Raw genomic sequence first — 22,140 nt, 5'->3', positions numbered from 1 at the left:
CCTTTCTGTCTTCCTGGCTAAAAGAGATAGTGTAGTGGAAATCAGTGTGACTTTCTACTCTTATGGGCTAATTTCTAGATTTTCTTCTTTCCTGTCTTCCCCTCCTTCTCCTTCCCCAGTCTTCTATTTTGTCAAATGATCTGCTGTTTCTCTCTTGGTGTCCTCGTTGCCTACTGTCTTGTTTCTTTGTTCCCGCATCCTTCTTAGATTAAGAATTTTTTGTTATTCAGAATTTGATTTACATGAGGCAATGACAGGCAGGATTGGGTTTTCACACAATTTTAGACCTTACAAAATAACTCCAGTGAATTTTTAGTAGGTAAGGGCTGCTTAATGAGCATTAGGAACATGTTCTGAACCTGCTGAAAAAATCCATCTGTGAATAAGGATCTGAAAAGTATTAGTATCAAATTGTTATATATGAGAGCAAAGTCTTGAGTCAAGCTTTGTAATCTGTGGATTTTAGTGAAGTGTGAACATCTGTATAGCAAATGTAAGCCTCCTGAAACTAAGCTTTTCCTCAGTACCTCTCCAGAGCCTTCAGAATGGATCTGCAGATTCTTGAGCATTCAGGGACCCCAGATTGGAAGCTACAGCCACCAATCAGATTAACATTCTGTGAGGTCTGGGGAATATCTTTCCTGCTGAAGCCCAAAATTACAAGTTTGCTGAGCTGAGTAACCTGCCCTAAATGGTGATTTAAACATTACTTAAATCACTCCTTAGGCTTAGAGACTCTAGTGCATCTGTTGCATCTTGGAGACTCCAAGTCTATTCTGCACAGTTCTACATGTCTGACTTGTGTTTGGTGTAATGCAGCCTCCATGACCTGATCCAAAGAAAGCTCTACCAGTGAGGCCCATAAAACAATTTTGACCAAAGTAAAACGGCCAGAGGAAATGAGTTTAAAAGCCTGAACCCATCTCCCAATGGATATAACAGTCCACATCACAAAATTTATATACATAATTTGAAATATTTGGCAACTTTAGAAAGCAAAGCAAAGTGGAAAATGCAGTTACTTTGGCTAATTATTTATTATCATCTTTAGTCTCAGACGCTTCTGTAAGGAAAATCTTGCCTGTTTGGTAGTTCAAATACTTAATGCCTAAGCTGAAATATTCAGTACCCTGCTCTAAATGAGAATCACACATTCATTGTCTATCTAACAAGCACATTTGCTGTATTTTTAAATTTAATTTACTTGTCTCCCTTTAGTTACCAATGCCTAGGTGAAGACTCCTTCCCCAGACTCTGCTACCTCTCAGTTGCCCTCTAAGTACTCCATATGAAAGGTCATGGGCTCACAGTACTGACTCTTTGCATGGTTCAACTGGCTCTCTTTTGTAGGATAAAGCCGTTCCCCATCTCTGTAGCAAGGGAGGTCCCCTGGCAGCAAAACAAATGTGGTTAGTTATGTGTGGCATGAACCTCAGCTGCACTGGGAGCTGAGCTCCGGATAACATGTAATGGTAATGTATTGAGAATTACAAGGCTAACCCATCAGCCTCTCTCAAGAAATTTAACTCTGAAATGTTTTATTTTGCCTAGGGAAATTCTATTTGGGTCTATCATTTAGATTCCAGGAAGGTCCAGCACTCCCCCCTCCCCTGCTCCTTAGCAGGACGGATGGCATATAGAGAGGTCAAAGAGACTACTGGTGTCATGCCATAAATCAGTGGTTCAGCTCAGAGGAGAGCTCAAAAGGCTCCTGCTCATCTGGTGTAAACTGACTCATTCTGCTGCAGTCAACAGAGGATCTGACAACAGCAGATTTGCCCCAAAGAGCTTCAAAATTACAACTTCAGATTTATCTAACTAGTATTTCAGATAATCTTTCTCTGCTGTCACTGGCAGAGATTTTATTAAAATCATCCTAATAAATATATTTCAACTACAGCTTCATAGGATATCCATATTTCCCTCCCTGCCCACAAATAATACATTGTATATATGTGATTATAAAAATACCAGTAGCCAATTTAGTTTAATTTAAATTTAGATTTTGCCCTAAACAAATACTGATGTGCCCTTTATATTTTTACTGCCAGATCATGATTTACTAACTCCATTTTGGGGGTTAAAGAGAGCATGACCTTGCCCCATATTAATATTTAAAGATTACTGTGCACATGAAATCAGATGCTGACACAAGTCTCCAAGGACTAAGAGGTTTTTAATCTTTTGAAGAAGCAGTGCCACACTGAAATATGTATTACTACATTCAAAACAGAGCATGTAACGAATGTCCCACTAGCAGGCATCAGAGACTGCAAATTTCATTCAGTGTAATACAGTTCACAAATACCAACTTTTTTCTGGAAGGGAAATTGCAATGCCACAAAGGCTGATGCTTGACATCGTAGCAAAGGCCAGCAGCAGCATCTCAGACGTCGCAGTAAAATGAGTTTGCCATCCAGTCCTAAATGCAGGAGCCATTTAGTGCCCTTTTCAAGGCAATACATAGATTTTACTCCTTCCAAAAGGTTTAATTATATTTCTGTACAAATGCAATTTAGAACAGTTTAGGAACCATATGTTTTTTATTTTTACAACAGCACAAGCCTAAAAGATGAAAATCTCCTGATTTTTTTTTTTAATAAAAGGAAAGTCAGAGCTGTTTTCATAGAAAACAGAAACAGCTGATGTTTAACATATGAATAAATTTACGACTTCTTTTAGAACATAGTTAATTTCTTTTTTTAAAAAAGCAAGCATATCCTTTTAACTCACTTTTAACACATATTTACACCTAAGCTTCAAAGATATGAGCTAGCAAGCAGTAGAAAAGTCTAATTAGTTTCTTATTGCATTTTGGGTCTACTCAGTTTGTATGAAAATGCTATAGATGAGAGATCTCTGATTACAATAGTTCCTGTGTTTTGATAGCATCATAGAGGTGTTACAGAAAAATGATGACTATGGTTCTACCCAGTCTCCTTTTGGGTAGGTGACAGAGGTAGCAGCTTGCCACTTCTGATCTCTTGTGCCATATTTCTGACAGGTAATTGCAGACTAGTGCCTCTGGGAGCTTGCTATGGTGCTGCCAGAAAGCACTGGTATAGTTTGGAGGTAGCTCAACCAAACTTTAGATTGATGTAGAAGAATTTGGGTATGAGAGGATTCCAGGTGAGGAATTAGGAGCCTGTGGAGGTGCATGTTCATTTCCAGATCATCAGCTGAGAGTCACCACTATATTTGCTGATAGGTTTATAGCCAATTGCAATAGACATTAAAATGAAAAGGACCTAGACCTGCTGTTTGGGGGTTATAGGGGCAGTGATGAAAAATTTGGTGAAAGGAGAATAAGAGCATCCCTTCTTGGAGATGCAGCTCTCCTTGCCATGGGGCACAGAAGGCTCCCACCTGACCATACACTTCGTGCTGGCTGTGCTGTTGAAAGTCTGCATTGTTGTAACCTAATCCTACCTGGCCATTTTACAAGCAGGATACACCTTCTTTGTTCCCTTTACCACTGTTAGGCCTTTTAATCTTTCTTTCTCCTTAGCATGTATGTCCCAGACCCATCTTTCTTCCATCTGTCCTCTCCCGCAATAAGGTAATGAGAAAGGGGAGCAGATGCCAGAGGAACAAATGCACCTTCTAACTGAGTGAGTACATAAAAGGGGGCACTAAAAACTGTGTGAAAACTTTTTCTTTCAGTGCCTTTTAAACATTTGGTCTTAGCTCAACACATTTGCCAGTCAGTAAATCTATTTCCCTCTAAATTTGGTTATCTGTTCAGATTTTTGTGGAGGCAACATTTATTAGAAGTTCTTTGGTCACCATAAATGCAATTTGGTCTATTTTATCCAAAATGTGTGTTCTTCTCAGTGTGACTTACTTAGAACTTCATACTGATAAGTCTCAAAAAAAGATTTTAGTAAGTCACAAGCAGGATGGCATTTCACAGAAGTAAGAACTGCAGATGCATAAAAAAATAAGAATTTAAGAATCTGAAGTTCTTTGCAAAATCTGCAACACTTTTATTATCAACACTGCTGATAGTACAAATGGGAATGAAGCAACTGATAAGTGTTCTGGTCCAATGAATTCACCTACTGCTCAGGATCCTTCCAGTCGTATTTTCAACTATTTAGGCATTCCCCATTAAATCTCCCTAAATAGTCTTCTTGCTGGTTCAGTGCTCTCGACCAGGAAGCTTGTGAGTTTGTGAGGATTTGTACTTGATCATGAATGATTCATGAAACAAGCTTAGAAAACTAAGTTTAACATCATATTCAGTGCTGAGGAAAAAAAGAGCATCTTCTCCCATACTTGTAACATCTCGGCTAAAAAGGAAGAGTCTCAATGTCTCATTTTAAACACTGAAATTCAGAGCATCTGTTGCCTTTCCAGCTAACTTCATATCTACTAAGAAGCAAGAGGAAGCATTTTAATTTACTAGTGTAGCCAGTTTTGTTTTTCATTCTGCTAATACATCTGATCACATACTAGCAGCACACCACAGCCAGGCTATTGGGGTGCAGCTGACAGCTGGTAAGTGCCCATGTTGCCATTTCTCACTCACATTTAATCAGGTGTTAGATTTTTCTCTAAAAGCTATATCTGAAGTCAGTTGATCCTCATTGCGTTTGTTTATGACTGGTTCTATATCTTTCTTAGGATAACAGAAAGCATATAACCCAGGGTGTTAGGCTCTGGTGCCTCTTCTTCTTTCTGCTCTCCCTTGACTGCTCTGTACAACGGCAGACAGGAATGCTCCATTTCCAATGTATATGTATGGCTTTCATAAACTGAGAACTTACAGCACTATTTCCCTGCTGTGCATTTTCCATACAGATGATGTTTGAGTCTTGGTTTTCACACCAGTGAAATGAGGATAATTGTGTTGCTTTGATGTACTGATAAAAGTGCTTTGTGAGAGCTAAATATTTCTTCGTAGAACATGCTATGGCATGTTTGGAAGGTCTGTATAGCAAGGGGTAGGATGATGACAGAGACATGGATGTGATGCAAAAAAAATCCGAACAAAACAGAGAAGGAGGTCCACAGTTATTCCCTTGCTGTTCTTTGTCTCCTATTCTAGCTTTATAAGAGGATAAGGATTTTTTTTCCTCTTCCTTGCTGAGTGAAAAGACGACAACACAGAATACATCTAGGGACACCTGCTGAGAGAATAAAACACAATAAACATGAGCATACTATGCTAAGAGACATATTTTGCTTGTACAATAGACATTTTGATCCAGAGTTATAGAAAGTTTAAACATAAACTGTAAATTAAAATCAATTCCAACACTTTTGTTATTCAACCTCAGGTTTTTTGTTGCACTTTGGTTGTTCTTTATTTAAGCTGGAAAAATTTTGATCTCATAGTTAAGAGAATTATGAAAAAAAAGAACTTTTAAACAAGGTCTTCTAAGGTGTCCCTTGGGACTATGATTTTAAGCTGGTCTTCCATTAATTGCAGTTTCTCTGGCTGTTTGTTAGGCCATTGCCATGCTGTGTTAAGGTCTCAATGCTTTTATCCAGCCCTCGCCTATTCTCTGTTTGTTCTTCAGTGAGGATGAGAGGAACCCTTACAGTATGCAAATACATAATGCTTTCTATGCTTCTTTCTTTAGAGACATAAAAGGATTTTTTTTTTAAAAGGCAAGTTGAATACATAGCAATAAAGACATAAATCTTCAGAAGCAGGCAAGCTACACTCCTTCTGCACTTCACAAATGAAGCATGGTTTTTGCAAAGAAAGAGTTTGTTAGGAGAACCAGAGGAAGCAGGATTTCCATAATGATTTGCAAGAAAAAATTCTGTAACACATGGCCCTGCATTTCCTTCAGAACTGCAATCCCCTTGGGACCAAATTCTTTACTACTTAATCACTGCAGTAATTAGAGATGATGTTGGCAAGTGTTCATTGAATGTTGTGTCATTTTACATCTTAAAACCTTTTGGCGTTACTTTCCATTTCCTTTATTCAGTGTGTTCTGGCCCTCCCTTGAATGATTAGACACGGCTGGCCTTTGCTTTGGGACCAGGTCACTTCTGCAGTTAAGAGCTGTGTTGGTCTGCACTGATAAAAACAGAGACTAAATAATTCTATTTATGGTTTATAAATTACTTTTCCACTAAACATTTTTTATAATAATTTGTACACAATTGACATGGTGTGAAACAAATCTCTGAGTAAAACAGAGAATTCTAGACACAAAAAATGGCTTTGTCCTGCAGTGAGCCTCCAAATGTGGAAAACTGCAGTAACGAAGTATGAATAAACATCAGCCTGGATGAAGCAGAGCTCTAAAGTAGATGGAGAATAATGTTGTAGCATCAGACCTATGTGCAGGAGGTGGCCATGATTATGAGGAGTGCCCTGGGGAGCATGACTGGCAAGTGGGACCACAAGCAGCATCTGCCTAAAGCTGCTCCTTCCCCTCTCTGCTATTCTGTACAGGCTGGCCAGATGAAAAAAAGGGCAAAATGAAAGGGTTGTTCAACACCTAAATCTGTCATTTGAAACATCTGTTGGTAAAGTTGGGATTGCGCCACTGTTGTGGTTTAAATAATAGCCCTGAAAATAGTGCAGCCTAGATTCTCTGCATTTCAGATCTGTGCCTGTAGCTGTTCCTTCAGAAAAGTAGAAAATATTCTTCGTAAAAGATGTAGGGCTAAATAGCTCTTTTCTGGAAGATATTGCTAGCAAGGAGGCAGTTAGTTTTCACTAAGGAAGCTTTCCTGCCTGGAAGGAGGCGTCTTTCCAGGCACAGTTCTGCGATGTTTCTCTGCATGCATTCCACAGAAGGTTCCTCCCCAGGCACAAGAGAGGTAACACTCAGAGATGTGCTGCAAGGCCATGGCAGCCAATGGGGGAGCCAAGGAGGGAGAAGCGATGACAAAGCCTGAGGAACAAATGAAAGCCTTGCCTTTTGCCTTTGCTCTGAGGCCGGTGCTGCCCGTACAACACTGTTGGGATCTTTGAATTTTCAGTGTTCTCACTCTTAAACAAACCTTTCAAATCCTTTCCACTGCTTACTGTTCTTGGGGGAATACCTGCTTATTTTTACACAAGGTATCATGACAGGTGAAAACTACATGTATGACATTCAGTTTTCTAAAATCCAAATATTAACTATGCTGACTGACTTACCAAGGCAGCAGTGCACAGTGGAAGATCCCTGCAGTACTATTGTAGGCTTGGTCTGTCCTTTTACACTCTAGGTTTTAATCTTCATTTTTCAGAATGTTCACGTGTACATGTGTGTTACTTTTTTGAATAGGATTTGATGAGGCACTGGAGCCTTTCAAAGGTTGGATGCACCAATGGCATAGCTGTGTTGCACACTTCTCCCTGACACCACATGTTTAAACATCATTTCAGCTGGGCAGACATTGTGGTGTCCCTCATAATTTGCTTTGGTCTTGGACAAAGACTGGTTCTAATTTCCACTTTCAGCCTCATTTCTTACAGGCTGAAACAGAAAATTCATCAAATTTAAAGTTCAACTTAAATGACAATTTGTGTGAATGATGACCTTTTAAAAGACTAGGTGGTATATTATAATGTCTTTTGAAATGCTTTCAGAGGAGAAAAACACATAGTAAAAATTATATGACAAATATAAAACAGGGAAAAGAAAACAAACTTTGTAACACAAGCAAGCACTAGCAGCCACTATGATTTTAAATTATCTCTCCACAGCCTACAAATCTTTGCTTTGTCTCACACACACCATACATCTAGCAAACAGAGAAGTAATATTTTTTATTACCACTCAATTATAATTGATATACTACTGTATCATATTAAAATGTGTAAAAGCTGAGAAGTACGCAAAAAAAAAAAAAAAAGTCAGGCAAGGAACAGCATCTAAAAAGTGATAGAACTTTGTAAGCTGGTTTTATACACATCCCCCTCTCCCCCTATATGTATGTTCTAGGGACAGACAAGAACTGCTAATGAAAATTGGTAATACATATTAGCTCAAAAACGATTAAAGAAAATTACCTCTCCTTTTCTGCTTACAAGCCTTTCCTGTAATATTGATTCTTTTTCAGAGGTAAGTGATAGTATCTATTCTTCCTGCAATTAATCCATATGTTAATTTTGCATAGTGGTTTTAGAAATCCACTGAGGTCCGGAATTAACAACATAGTGGTAACTCTAGAATAAAGCTAGTTCCGTGAAAGTTTCTATGAAAAAATGTGGCTTAAATCTGGTAACTGCTGCTCTGATAAAGACATCTATTTGTGTATTAGCTGCCTGATATACCAGAGAACAGGTTCTGGAATCATTTGAAACTAGATTTCAGCTTGCATCCTGCCAGTTGCTTCCTTTCCCCAGCGCTAGTGCTTAAAATTCCAGAGCTGTGGCTAAACAGCAAATGTGCATGACAAACCCACTATTTATGATTTTGTTTTCTACCCTTAATTAATTTTGATGTTTCTTTTTTCTTTAATTTCAGAGTCTGTCACGTATGTCTTCCAAGAGATGCTGAAAGTTGTAACTCTCAGTTTCTGTTATATTTATCACATATGCTATGCTGATACTAAAAGGGAGTTAATTTTGAAGCATTTTTATGTAGACAATTCAAGCATTACTTCCTTTTCTATTTTTCCAGTGCAAATACTCCTAAGTTACCACAGGGCAGAAGGTATTATGGGATACACCTGAAAGCACTGAACACAGTGAGTGGCTGCAAGGCCAGATACCTTGATAGCGTGAATGGAGTTTGTCTGAGCCTTGCTCCCTTGAGGGCACCAGAGGCTGCAATCCAGAGGCAGGATAGACAACTGCCCAGCTGCTCTGCTCAGTCCTCTTCTCTAGGGAGAAACGCAGATTCTGCCATGCTATGTGCTGTTTATCTCTTTCTATTTTTTTTCTTTTTTTTTTTTTTTGAGGGGTTAACTAGAAGCATCTCCTTGTAATATTTGAAGACTGAGTTAAAAATCAGCCCAGAAAGAAAAATGGCAGAAATACAGCTGACCTCACTGGGTTTTCTGCTTTTAAGCTCAGGATGCACTTTGTGCGGAAAAGAAAACAAGCCAAAATGCATCTTTTTTCTCATTAAAATAGAGTAGATATTTTTCTCTTTTGAGGTTCAGACACCCTTCTTCAGCCCTCCCCAAAGAAGAATTTGGGTTCTACGACAAAGAGAATTATAAATTAGCCTCTGCTTTTGGTCACTTTAAATCCACATGGTATTTTGCACATTATTCTTTGTGCTGTCAGACATAGAGGAATTTATCATGTTGCAAAAACCCCTACACCCTGTAAAAATGAGCTTTACTTTTTAAGTCATGTCACAGTAAATTGCCTTTGAGCATATTATAAAAATTGCCATACTTCCTGCAAGAAAAGTTTCTTACACTATTTTTTAAATTTCTATCTGTTGTTTCATGAAAAAATAAGCAAAACTTTAAATTATACTTAAGTATAAAAGCAGTAAATTCAGAAATATTCTCTATATTTGAAATGTATTTTACATGAAATTGCAAGTTACAATGCTGGCACAATTTCCAGATGTGTTTCATATAAATATGGATTAAGATAAATATAGCAGGTTGAGCTAAAACTACCAACCAACATCTCAATACTTTTGGTTATTCATTTTCTGGATAACAGCTTAAGTGGTACATGCTTTTAAGAGTTATTTCCTGAAATGAGGGATGCATATGCCTTCCAGCCAGGAGACCCAGCACAGCATGGGTGAAAATCAGTAGCAATTGTGCAGTGGATTATGTCTATGTAAGAGTTATTTATATCCCCATCATAATTTCACAAGGAGTGCCCCTCTGGTTGGGAGCCTTAGCAGAGAGGTCACAGGCTCTAGGCAGAGGTAGACTAAGTTTCCTTCTGAGGTATTGGTGGACTTCACCAGGTCTGTCTCTGTTACCATAGTTTCCGTTTTGTCTCTAGGTAAGAAATGGAAGTGTGTAGTTCACAGAGGCCTTGATCAGTCAGTTGACATAGAGTCCCTGCCCATGGTGAGGTTTAAGGGAATGAGAAGTAACTATGCAGAGTCCTGTTGTGTGTAGGTAAAAATCACTCTTTTTCTCTCTTTTTTTTTGTTTGGGGGGGGGGGGTTGTTTGTTATGTTTGTTTGTTGTGGGTCGTTGGGGTTTTTTTTGTTGTTGTTTGCTTTCTTTTAGCCATATTCCTGTTCTTAGAAACTTGGTGTGAATCCCCAGCTAGGTAAAATGAGATCTTCGGCACAGTTTTATAAGAAGTATTGTCTAATGATTGCACATTGCAGAAACTCAGCTGTTATGTGCCCTTTAGTGAGCTTGTTCAGCTCCAGTTCTTTTGCTATGGACATTTTTATTGGGTACTTACACATACCACTCTTCTTGCTCTAGTGTTCCCTTTCTGTTCATGGACTTCCTGCACTTGCAAGACCATTCTGAAATTTCAGACCAGCAAGGGCAGTATCTGTACTGAAGCACTAAGAAGTTATAAAAGCAGTGGCTGCAGTTAACCACCACTAATAATACCTCTTTCACAGAAACTATAATTGCCTTCAAATATCCTGTCCCTCCCTCCAGCAGAAGAAAGGCTAAAAGAAGGCTAGGGACAAGCCTTCACTGCCCATCACTCTCCCTATTTTGTCAGTGGCAATTTCAGATCACTTTATTCCTATGCCAGCATCATTCCCTCTACTTTCTTCATCTCTGGGCCGTGGCCAGGGCTTTAGACTTAATTCTAGTATTGTTGTGCAGAAGCAGTACTCTCTGTCACTGTTCCCTTTACCTTAATAAATAGATACTACCTACAAGGGAAGAAAGGCAGTATGTCTTTTAATTTATTTAGCAGGCAATGTTAAAAGGTAGGGAACTCATTATGTTTCAACCAGACAGAAGTTTTATTTACAATTTCTTAACTCAGTGCAGCTGTGGTAAATTACATCAGCCCTTCAATTCATGCATTATCGTTACTTCCTTGCTTTCATACCCTTTTCAGAATTACACTACCACTCACCTGATGAACCCATTTTCTTTTAAAGTCACTCCTATTTTATATTTAGAGATTGCTTGGGAAAACCCAATGGCAGCAGCTAAATGAGCAGGCAAGTTAGCCATGTATAATGAAAAGGTCAGTCTATTTTCAGATGCTTGTTTGGAGCCACTGCTGAAGAAAGCAGGGAGACCTATGTACTCATACAGGTGTCAAAAGTTTGTTCTCATACATATCACAGAGGGCAAAGCCAGGGAAAACAGGACTGACTCCTCTGATGCCTCCTGTTTGATCATGGAGGCTGGAGGGGTCTTGAGAAGATACTCATCCCAGGGCACAACCTGCCCAGAGGCAGTGATTCAATTTTTGTGCTGCTGCTTTGAAGGAAGGAGACTGTCATACTTTTTCAAGCACTGACAGCTAGACTGATAGATGGAGCTGAAGTGGATGGGTGACAGCATGATAGGGATCAATGACTCTTTGAGGTTTACTTACTTTTTCTGCAGCGATCAAAAATTTCAGTGTGAACTGCTAACACAGGTGTTTTGAGTTTACCCCTTCTCTTCAACTATCCCTGACAACTGCATCATCATGGAACAGTAACCAATGTCCTGCTGGGAATATAACCCCAACCCCTAATTCTGTATTTGTGGACTACATCTATAGACTTGATCTTCAGCAACAGTGGATCCCTTCCCTTTTCTTGAGGCTCCTTAGCTCATTTGTGCCTCTATCTGGAAAAGAAGGTTTAACACCATAGGTACTAATCTCCAATTCTGCAACTAAGCAAGACAGCATAGCAGGTTCAAAAGCTTTGTCTTCTCATGAGTTTTCAATAACTTTCCCTTTCCAGCCCAAGCCTCTCTCTGCATCTCCATCATACATTTTGTGTTCCTACTCATTCTTGCATCTCTTCCCTTGCTTCTGTTTCTCCATAGTTCCTTGGCCTTCCCTTCTGTTGCACAGCAAACAGTATCTCAAAGACCTCTCTAACTACAGGTTTAAGTGCCTCATGCATAGGGATGAAGAATGGTCACTGCTGCCACCGCATTACAGGTCATGGTAGCACTCATTCCCTGTGACCTGGATTAACAGGATGGCACTAAAAGCTATCTCATACCTGCCTTTTTTCTCCTAGAAAAAACGATTAGGAACTTGATTAGTTAATCTTAATTTTCTACACTAACTAAGCCTGCTGTCAATAAGGAAATAGACTGCTATTACACAGCAACTAATATGCTAAAATATTAGAGAATATACACGAATATATATGAAGAAATGTACTCTTTTATTGTGTATACTCTGAATTGTTCCTGCTCAATTTGCTATGACTTGTAAATTTGCTCTGAGTTACTTTTACCGTTGAGAATTACCAGGTTTTATATTGGGTTTTGCACAGGAACTCAAGTGCCCTTTCACTGTTGTGTTTGTAGTTCCCTTGCAAGGAAGCTGCCTACTGTTCCCAGATTTCTTTTTCTCTCTCCCTCTTAATGTCATCTTCAGATACCAGAAATGCAAGTAACTGATTTAAATTCTGTATTTTGCAGGGAAACTTCCTTGTGGATCTTGACTCAGGCCAACTGATGTCTTCTCCCTGCCTGGAGAAAGCCTTTGTCCTCCAGGCTGAAGACAGGCACTAAAAAGTGAACACTGAACATGCTTGGTCCGTCCCTATGAAGCACCAGTTTTGAAGGTTATGCAGAAGTGCTGGAGGAGAAAATAACTTTTTCCATGTGTTCACCACTCGACAACCATAGGATTGAGACTATTTATTCAGATCGCTTTATTCTTAGGTATCATCCAATGGGACAGGCTGAGTCCCACTTCTCTTCCATGTGAAGATTTCAATTTCCTTGGACTGCCATAAATCCTAAGCCATGATCCTGGTGGTTTTTTTTTTCTAACAGCAATTCCCATATTTACTTTGCACTTTCTGGTTAGGTGGTCAGAGAGACTATTCTCATGGGCTCTGAACTCCTCCTCTGCTCAGGATGCTGGGGGAAAGCATTAGCACAGGCTGCCATACGGCACCACCTGGGAGATCTTAAGTTACTCATTGTGCTGCCCTTCTCTCAACAGGGCAAGCCCTTGGTGCAGATAAGAATGTATTAAGTGACTGAAAGACATGCAATTGTCCCTTAAAAGATGTCAGTTCAGTGTTGCTGTAGATGAGAGACAACTGCTCCATTTCTGTTCTTAATCTGAAATAATTGTCAGATTGATTGCTGATGGTCCTTCTTTGAATGGGACCATTGCATAGTGCTAGAAGGTATATTCTGTTTAGTGTCCTGTTCCCCAGCTCTTTGTCTTTTCTTCACCCATGATAACTGCTAGCACATTTGTGAGTTTTTCATTTGGATGAAATTTTGCTCTAGCTGTGGGCGGAATATGGAAAAAATCAATAGCTATTAAGATACGTGATACTGCAGGATATGGCATCCTACTGGTAGGAAACAGTGAGGACCATTTATTTATTCACATACCCGAGTGCCTGCATTCATAATCTGACCTCACTGCCCAGGTCCTGATCTTCCCCCTGGTTTTCAGTGGGGGTTTTTGTTGCCAAATGCTGAGCAGAGGATGTTTTGCCCATTGCACTCTGCTGTGTTCTGTGCTAGTTTCTTGTGAAAGTGCCTTCAGGTGCTTTCCCAGAGCTCACATTTATTTGTTCAAGAACAAGTTAAGAAAACAGAGTGACTGGAGGTTTTAAAACCCATTTTCTTTTTATCTAGTGTTCTCTTAAGCTTTCCTTCTAAGCAGCTTACAATAATATAAACAACCTGCAGAAAAAACTCCCTGTCAATCTACTGCTATAAATTCCTACAGGTCCAGGGGCTTCAGGAGCACCTACAGGTCTTGGAGTCAGAGATAACTATCAGATAATTCACTCCTTTAAAAAAATACTCCCTTATGTTCAGAGTGAGTGGAGAGCAGAAAGGGGGAACAGAAGATGGGAGGAGGTGCACTGACAGCAAAGGCAGGAGTGAGGTTCCTGGCATGTGGGATGAGGATGGAGACCATAGGACACAAAAGTGTGGCAGCTGAGCGAGTGCTTACCTCTCCCTAGTGCCACTTGGCTATGTGCTTTACCAACCTTCTCAGCTGCATACCTCCTTCCTTGGTGAAAATATAGCTTTCTTTCAGCGTGTGTGGGTGCAGACCAGAACCTCAGCCCCTGGGGCTGCTTTAGCACAGAGAGCACCGTGTCGGCAGCACACTGTGCTACTTCGCCTTTTGGAGGTGCTCAAGAATAGCAAGCAAAATCTAATTAAGAAAAGTGAAATACAGTATGTTAAGTCAGCTGCATCGGCGTGTGAAATGGAGCCATTATAAAGCAAAACACTGTACGGAGGTGACTCAGGAACTCCGCAGCCTTACAGGGATGCTGACAGACTTCCCTGGCATCAGAGAGGGAACATGCTGGTGGAGCTATTAATGTGTTGGACTGTCACTGGCCATTGCAGGGCTCTGCTGGTCAGCACAGCTCCTACTCAAAATGGGGAGCAGGAGAGGGGACCATGTGATGGGCATTATGGCAGCACACTGGCCTGGCTACGTTGGGAGAGGAGGAACAGGAAAGGGAACATGACAAAGCACTAGTGCAAGAGAAAGAGGAGGGAAGAGGAAAAAGCTGGGCAGTGAGGGGTGAGCATGAAGGACAGGTATGGAGGAAGGCTGAGCCTTTATCACCTGAAGATGAAAAATTCTGCAGCTATGGGAGTATGTGTTTACCATCTGGAAGCTGAGCCTGTCATTGGTGATGGCTTTGAGAGCTGCTGTGCTCAGGTAGCAGAGACAAACCAACAAAAGCAACAAACCACCACCAAAACAAAGCCCCCTCCCCATTCCCCCTTTTTATGATTGCAGTGTTCTGAGATCAACAAGTAGAACATTAAAATGTGGAAGTTGTACTTGTTCTTCATGATGCTATGATTTATGAAAGGATAGAGTAAGTTCTACTATTTGAATTGAATTCAAAAGGAATTTAAAAAAAGTATTATTTAGTCTTGCTGGAAAAGCATCTTTTGAAACAAGAAGGAATTGTTTCAAAAACCTTAAAATAATTTTAATGGTAATTGTTTGCAGTGGCCTCCCTCTAAAAGTTGTAGAAAGGGTATCTTCAATGCATTGTAGTAAATTCAGCACAAGTGAATCTGCTTTCAAGTATGCTGGAAATGATATCAACAATAATAGGATTCATACAGAATAAAACATTGCCTTTGTATTTAAAATCCCAAGGTTAATATGTCTTGGTTCCACCCTTCCAAAAATTTTTATAACTTTTATAAGCTACTTTTGCCAGTCTTTACTTAATGATGTTTCACTGTTAAATACTCACAAAAAAAAATCTAACACCTGCTGGGAAAATCATCTGTAAAGGTTATCTCAGTAAGGTTTGCATGTAAAATGTCATAGGACAGCTTAATCTCTTCCCCCTTCCTCCCATCCCTACTACAGGCAGGAAAACTGGATGAACGTTTGCAAAGCTGTCAGCCAGGCAGGAGTCTGCTTCCTTTCAGCAACTCTCCATTCTCAAGAGAGCCTTGGGATGTACTTTATTTGAGCTAACAGGTTGTCCGAAGGCAGAAAACTGTAACAGAGAAAATTAATAATTTACTAAAGCTTTGCTGGAGGACAGAAGACCTCAACATCTGCCATTGTCACCCAAAGGAGAACTGAACTGCAAGGCCCAGGGGCACCTGCTGCCTGCCTGTGTGAAGGGGACCATGCTGCCACAGTGGCACAGGCACACAGAAGAGTTACCCCTGGCTTCAGGATAGCAACATGTTGGCTACAGTCCCCTTTACTTCATGTTTCAGCCTTCTGCTATTACCCTACTTTGACAAAAATGAGGCTAAATATTTCACGATGCAACCCCCATAAAAGCCACTGCATTCAATACATGAACTTTATTCTTAATGGTATCTAGTAGGCTTTCTAAAGCCAAGACACTGCAGAGCAACTTTAAGATTTATATTCAAAAAGTGATTTTTTTCCTGTTTTTTTTTCTACACTGAAGATGTTTCTTTGGAAGAGAGGCAACACATTTAGATGTTTTGAGATTTTTTTTGTGTTTGATAACTGTAAATATTTGTGAATGCAACTGTTCACGTGGGTGAGATACTTTTGAAGGAGATCAAAGTCACCCAGAAGTTTTTGCAGGATCAGGTCTTTGTTACACCCCACCTCTCTCTAAAGCAATAAGGAAGAAAGTCTCTTCATGTTTCTGAGATCAGCATTCATTCTCCAGATTATTCTAGGAGTGAGTTATTAACATATCCATCTGTGGTCTGTTTTCAGGATGGAGAAACAGCAACAGCAATTATGATCAAGCCTGGCTACAGTCTTTGGCCTTGTATGCTGGATTTGGCTGGGGTACAGATAATCTTCATATTACTTCCATGAAGTGAGCAGTCCAAAGCTTGACACATTCTGTACTTTGCAGTGGTCTTGTTGACCTGTGCAGACTCTTCCTCTTGCACCTTAAATGAGGAACTCTTGAAAGCTAAGTGCGCTCTTTGTCATTTCCTACCCAGTGGCCTTGCACAGTGGTAGAGTCCCTTCATGTGGTTGATTATTCTGGCACCTCTTTGTGAGTGCTAGCTGGGGCTCTCAACTAACCATGCATCTTTGTAGTGAAACCTGATTAAAACGAGAACATCTTGGGAATCACAGAACCTAGGAGACTAATGAAGGGCTGGGATTTGTGACAGCCGGAATTTTTCATTGGTAAGTGCAGCCTATGGTGGGAGACACACCCTGATCAAGGACAGAACTTCTTTTGTCTTCTCATTTCCTGGTGTGTCTCAGATGAGTGAGTCTGATTTTGGCTTTGCTGTTATTTGGGTTTCACTTATTTACTTTGTCTTCTGTAGCCAGTAAACAGTCACAAGTGTCTGATTATCAGAGGCCCGATTGCATTCAGTGGGTGTTACAGTCAATGCTCTTTGCTCTTCCTCTTGAGTATGCTGTGCTATGTATTGATGTAACTGGGTGAAATACCTCTTCTTTATCTACTGGAATCAGGCCATGGTAGTTTTGCCAACACGGAATCTCTCTGTCAGTACCATCTTTCCTATCTTGGTTTTTCTGTGGCAAGGTATTTTTTTCCTACACAATATCTTGATATTGAGGTTTATTGACGTTACCTGATAGAAGCATTTTGCATCTATAGTAAAGCACTCTGAAGAAAGAGAGTCTTTGAAACCCCCCAGAAAACTTGTCCAGGTAAAGTTTAATGTGTGACACATGTATGCATGTTCTCATTCATTGTGGGTTAAGATAACAATGCTCATGACCAGTGACAAAAGCCTAGAAATACCTTGGGAGTAAGAAGGGACTGTTTCTATTCCTTAAGCTTTGATAACATGTTGACATCCTTAGTGCAACTACTGAAAGGGTCAACATCCTTTGCTGTCTTTTCCAGTGACATGTTTTGGAATATTGCTCTTTTTATTCACATGCCCTCTCTGTTCTCAGGTGAATACAGTTGTAGCTCTCTCTTGCGGACAGCTCGTTTCCATTTTGTGCTGTGTCATATAGGTACAGATTTCTGACAGCTGCAAAACATGCCTCAGATAATTCACTGAGTTCCTGGTGGTGTGACAAGCAAACCCCTTGAAAATCCCCACTGCTTTTGTAACTGCGTAAGAGGAAACCTCTGATGTTGGGTTCATAAAGGATGTCTTTGCAGGACTATGAGAAAATCCTGTGGTTTTGGAGGTTTAAAAAAAAAAAAATCTCTGCTATCATTTTTGTAACAAGCAAAGTTTGCATCACTTTCCAAGTTTATGACCTTGACAACATGAATGTATATAAAACTTCATCACAGGGAACTCTTTTTGCATTTTTTTTTTCTTAAACAGTTGTTTTCCTCTCAAGGTACCCTTGTATCTTATGATGGTCTTCCCTGCTTCTTTTTTGTAATATGTGAAAACATTGGCTCCAGCTGTTCTGTTGTTTGGAAAGACCTCAACGCAGCTGGGGATTATTAGGAGAAATGTTGTCTAATGGGCACAAAAGGACCTGATGGCTGCCAGCAGAGTCCTGGTCTGTGGGTAGCACTGTTGCTAGTCTGCAGGGAGAGGCCACTTGCCAGCATCCTCTCTGGGTCTGCCTAAGAGCACAGCACTGGCACAGTGGCACTGATGTCTGCTGCCTTCTCTCAGCTCTGAAATACAAGCTCTTCCCAGCCTCAGTAAATCACTCTTCTGTTCAGTGTTTCTCTCTGTGTAAAGCAGGGGTGAGGTAAATCTGTTCATGCTATGTGGTGTTCAGCACTCAGCTAAATGGGCTACATACAAACCTACCAAGAAAGGCAGATAATTATTCTGGATCCTCTTTTCAGAGTGAGTGTGGAGAAGGGAAAACAATGTGTAGGCACAGCCTTTCCTCCAGCTGGGATCACAGTTACTGTGCTTTCTGACTTGGCATGTTGTTTCCCTTTTTTGGATTCATCTCAAAAATAGAAAAAAGTTTCTAATAAGGCTAGTTGTGTTATCAGATGTCTTGTTATTATGGAAGCGTGAGCTGTGCCATGCACATCTGTACCACCCACCCCCCTCCTGAATGACTCTACTGCAAAGTAAGTTTCTTGTTTTATTCTTAAGTAATAAACCTTTTTGCAATCACGTCCATATTGTTAATGTTCATCAGCGGAGGACAGTGATTAGATAGAGAGTCAACAACAGGATCTACAGAAGGATAGTATACATGGTCACAGGAAACTGAAGGGTTGTCTGTTAGAGTTGGAGCACTGTGTTTGTGCATTGAGACCATTCCTGAAAGGTAGGGATGTTAATGACAGTTCTTGTGCACCAGATGATTTCAAGTGCGGATTCTCTGTTGCTCACTCACAGCTGGTCACTATTTTTTTTGCTCTTGATCTGCACTGACTTGGAGGGGTAGGACTTGGCTTGTCAAGGAGTCAGCTTGCAGCATGCTCTAACACTGCAAACAGGTCCTCTTTCTGAGTGTTTTCTGTAAGAGCAACAGAAATAATGAAGCCTTCAAAACAGGGGCAAAAAAACCCCAGCCTTCAAACCATATCTCAGAATTTTATGTACAGTTATTTCCAGCCTCCCTCAGCAATACTTAAGCAATCTGGGACTTCTCTGACAGCAGAAGGAGTAAGTGCAAAAATTTAGCAAAAAGGAACCCCAAAAAACCACACACACAACCAAAAAATCCAGCAGGGCTAGAAGACAATTTTTAAAAGTCAGAATTATTATAGGACATCAATTAGCAGACAGATAATGCTCAAATTGCGTTAGAAAATTTAGACACTGTGTAAGGCCAAACCCTGCAAGGGGTGCAGCTGCCTGAAAAGAATTTGGACACTTTAACAGAAAATATGCTCTGCTCAGAACAGAGTTAGAAGAACATAAGGACAAAACAATATGACTTCCCTAAAGTAACTAGGAAGTGGTAGTGAAAGTACCTAAGCTTTTGCAAAACACAGTATTAGTGAACCAAATGAGTGCAAGTAAATTGTGAGTCAGGTTTTCTTCAAGTGCAGGAAAGAGAATGTAGCTAATCCTGTTTTTTAACAGGGGTACTGGAACAAAAAGCAGAAGTGTCTTTGCAAAGAGGAGAAATTACAGAACAGATTCAATAAAATCATCAATTCTTGATCCCAAACATCCACAAACCATCAAAAGTCTTTCCACTGGCACCAGTGAGACCTTCACTTAGCCTCTAGAAAGTGCAGGTAGGTTACATAGATTTCAGGGACAGTAGATGCCATGCATTTCCATTTCTAAGAGAAGTGAAAAAAAAAAGCAAACCAAAAAAACAGCAAACCAACAATTCTAAAACATTGTATTTATTTTTTTCTTGCTTTTAAATTCAAAATTGATCAAGGCTGGACATGCATCCCTTGCCATTCAGAAGTTATTTTGGCACTTCTTTTTTGATAATGTGATATTGGCTAAATAAATACTGAGATATTAATTTGTGGAATTTATCTGCTTATCTGGTAATTCTATGCATATTTTAACAAGATAGTAGCTGTTGGAGGAGAGCGATAATCAAATTCTAAGTTTTCCTCCATTTTATGGGAGGCTGAACTGCAGAGTCAAAACTGAGTTTTGAAGATGTTTATATTTAGGGAATTGGCTTCATTCATTGTAGATAGAGTATTTCTGAAACTTGGAGTAGCATTTGTTTTCCCTTTCTATCCTTTCAGCTTTCAAAAGTACACAATGTAGAGTAGGTGTGTGGGTGTCTCTGTACTCAACCTACATATAAATATATAGGTTTTATAGGCTTTTATATAATACATACATATATAAAGGCGTGTATGTGTATATATATATGTGCATAAGCAAATATATTCTTAGTAGTATTTGCCAAGAAATGCTCCAGTACTGCAACATTATCTTAAGCTACCTGTTACAGGTAGTTGTGAAAACCAAAGCTCATTTCTCTTCTCAACTGTGTGAAGAAAATTCTAGTTAATGTTTTACTGTGAATTCTGTGATAGAGTATAAAAATAGTTGGAACATGTATTCATTTTCCAATACGTGGAACAAGGAGTTAGAATTTAACTGTGTCTAATATTTTTCCATCATGAATTTCCACTGAATTGGCTCAACAGCCTGAGATAAAAACAGCTGAACATTTCTTTTTTTTTTCCTCTTCATTTTTGATGGGGAGACGTAGATTGAGGTTAAAACTCTCCAAAGATTATTCGCTGAGTGCCAGCTTTTAATGAATCCCATTTGTTTTCTTGATTAAGTCTGCTATTACCCCTGTTTAGTCTTGTCACGAGCCTATTAGCTAGAATTTTCATATCATGGTTTGAAAGAGAAATTAGCCTACAAGAGCAGCACTCGTCATGAGACAATTTTCAGTGTATTTAATATAGTTTACAATTTATGAATTCAGAAACCTGTAGCCTCATACATATCTATATAAAAAATAACCCAAACAACTATTCTTTGTGGTGAAGCTTATAGGCCACTGAAGGTTGTAGTTGAATAACAGCAGTGGTGATGACATTGTATATCACTAATGTACATACAGTCATGAGGTCTCTTTGGTGAATCTGCACCTGACAGGCTATGTCAGGTATCTGATTTGTGTGACAGAAGCTTCTTTAGGAAGAACTGACTCTCAAAAAGTTTGACCTCTTATTTTCAAAAGATAAGCATCCAGGAGGCTTATCAAACCTTGTGACCACAAAATACCCAAGAGCTTTGGACGTGCTTAAAAGCCATGTAATGGATACAGTGAAAAGTGTACACAGGTGTAACAGGGGTTTTGAAATTCTTGACTTTGTTGGAGATGCTGTGAGAATAGCCCTTTAGGAATTTAAATATCTCCATTCATTTTCAGATTCTCTAAATGAAGAGTTGTGTAGGGTTAAATGTACTTTTTAAATGACATTTTGCAAATTTCAAGAGATGCCATTTCAGCCTCTCCTGGAAGTGAAGATTTGGACAGTGGAATCTGCAGAGCTGCCACAGAAATATTTCAATGGTGAAAAGAGCCAGAGGGGACTGCAGATGAATCACGGGTTTTGTGCCTTGGCCTTATTCTGTAATGGGAAACATGACTTTACCATGTACATGGAAGCAAACATTGCACATATCTGGACATGAAGCCATTACTTAATACTACCCATTCAATGCCCTCTCTCTCTTTTCTTGTTTTCTTTGTGCTGCTCTAAATCACTAGGCTGCTCTGCTAGCATTTCCCTTTTTTCTTCTGCTTTTCTTCTTTTCTGCCTCCTCTTCTGTAATTTCTGAAACAGTGTGGGATTTTGATCACTCCTTTTGCTTACAACTTCCACATCACTTTGTATTTGATGAACAGTGTGAGAAACATCCAGTAATCAAAGTGAAAACAACTCCAATCATATCACTGTTCCACAGGAGCTCTTGAAGATGCCTGGAAGAATTTGCTGCATTTTTGGGGCCAGAGGCTGTTATGGAGAACACTGGTAATCACAACTTTTTTTATTATTATTATTATTACTATAATTTTTTTTCCTTAAACTATGTAAATGAAAATCTTTTCCTATATCCTTACCAGAGTTGGTATCCTTGCCAGAGCTGGTTTGAGAAAGAATTACCTATTTATCACTAACCAAGCCAAAGTTGCTTAATTTCTTGGCTGGATGGAAAAGAAACATCTTTACAAAACTGGTAAATGACCATGACTACCTCTCAAAAGAATTATCTCCTAAGAATAATTCAGATGCTTTAAGAGAAATGTACTTT

At 39.6% G+C, this 22,140-nt stretch overlaps 1 long non-coding RNA gene across 1 annotated transcript in view; it reads left to right on the top strand.

Annotated features, from left to right (window-relative positions):
- The window catches only part of LOC139676369 (uncharacterized), a 35,089-nt gene extending 22,257 nt beyond the window's left edge, over positions 1-12,832 (top strand). The window contains exon 3 of the long non-coding RNA XR_011698645.1: positions 12,463-12,832. This is a non-coding gene — a long non-coding RNA (uncharacterized lncRNA). The remainder of the gene's footprint in view (positions 1-12,462) is intronic.
- The last annotated feature ends 9,308 nt before the right edge of the window (positions 12,833-22,140 follow it).

Source organism: Pithys albifrons, chromosome 10 (assembly GCF_047495875.1).
Source record: "Pithys albifrons albifrons isolate INPA30051 chromosome 10, PitAlb_v1, whole genome shotgun sequence".
Taxonomy (NCBI): domain Eukaryota; kingdom Metazoa; phylum Chordata; class Aves; order Passeriformes; family Thamnophilidae; genus Pithys; species Pithys albifrons.
Note: the sequence above shows the minus strand (reverse complement) of the source record. Positions and strands in the feature narration are given on the sequence as shown.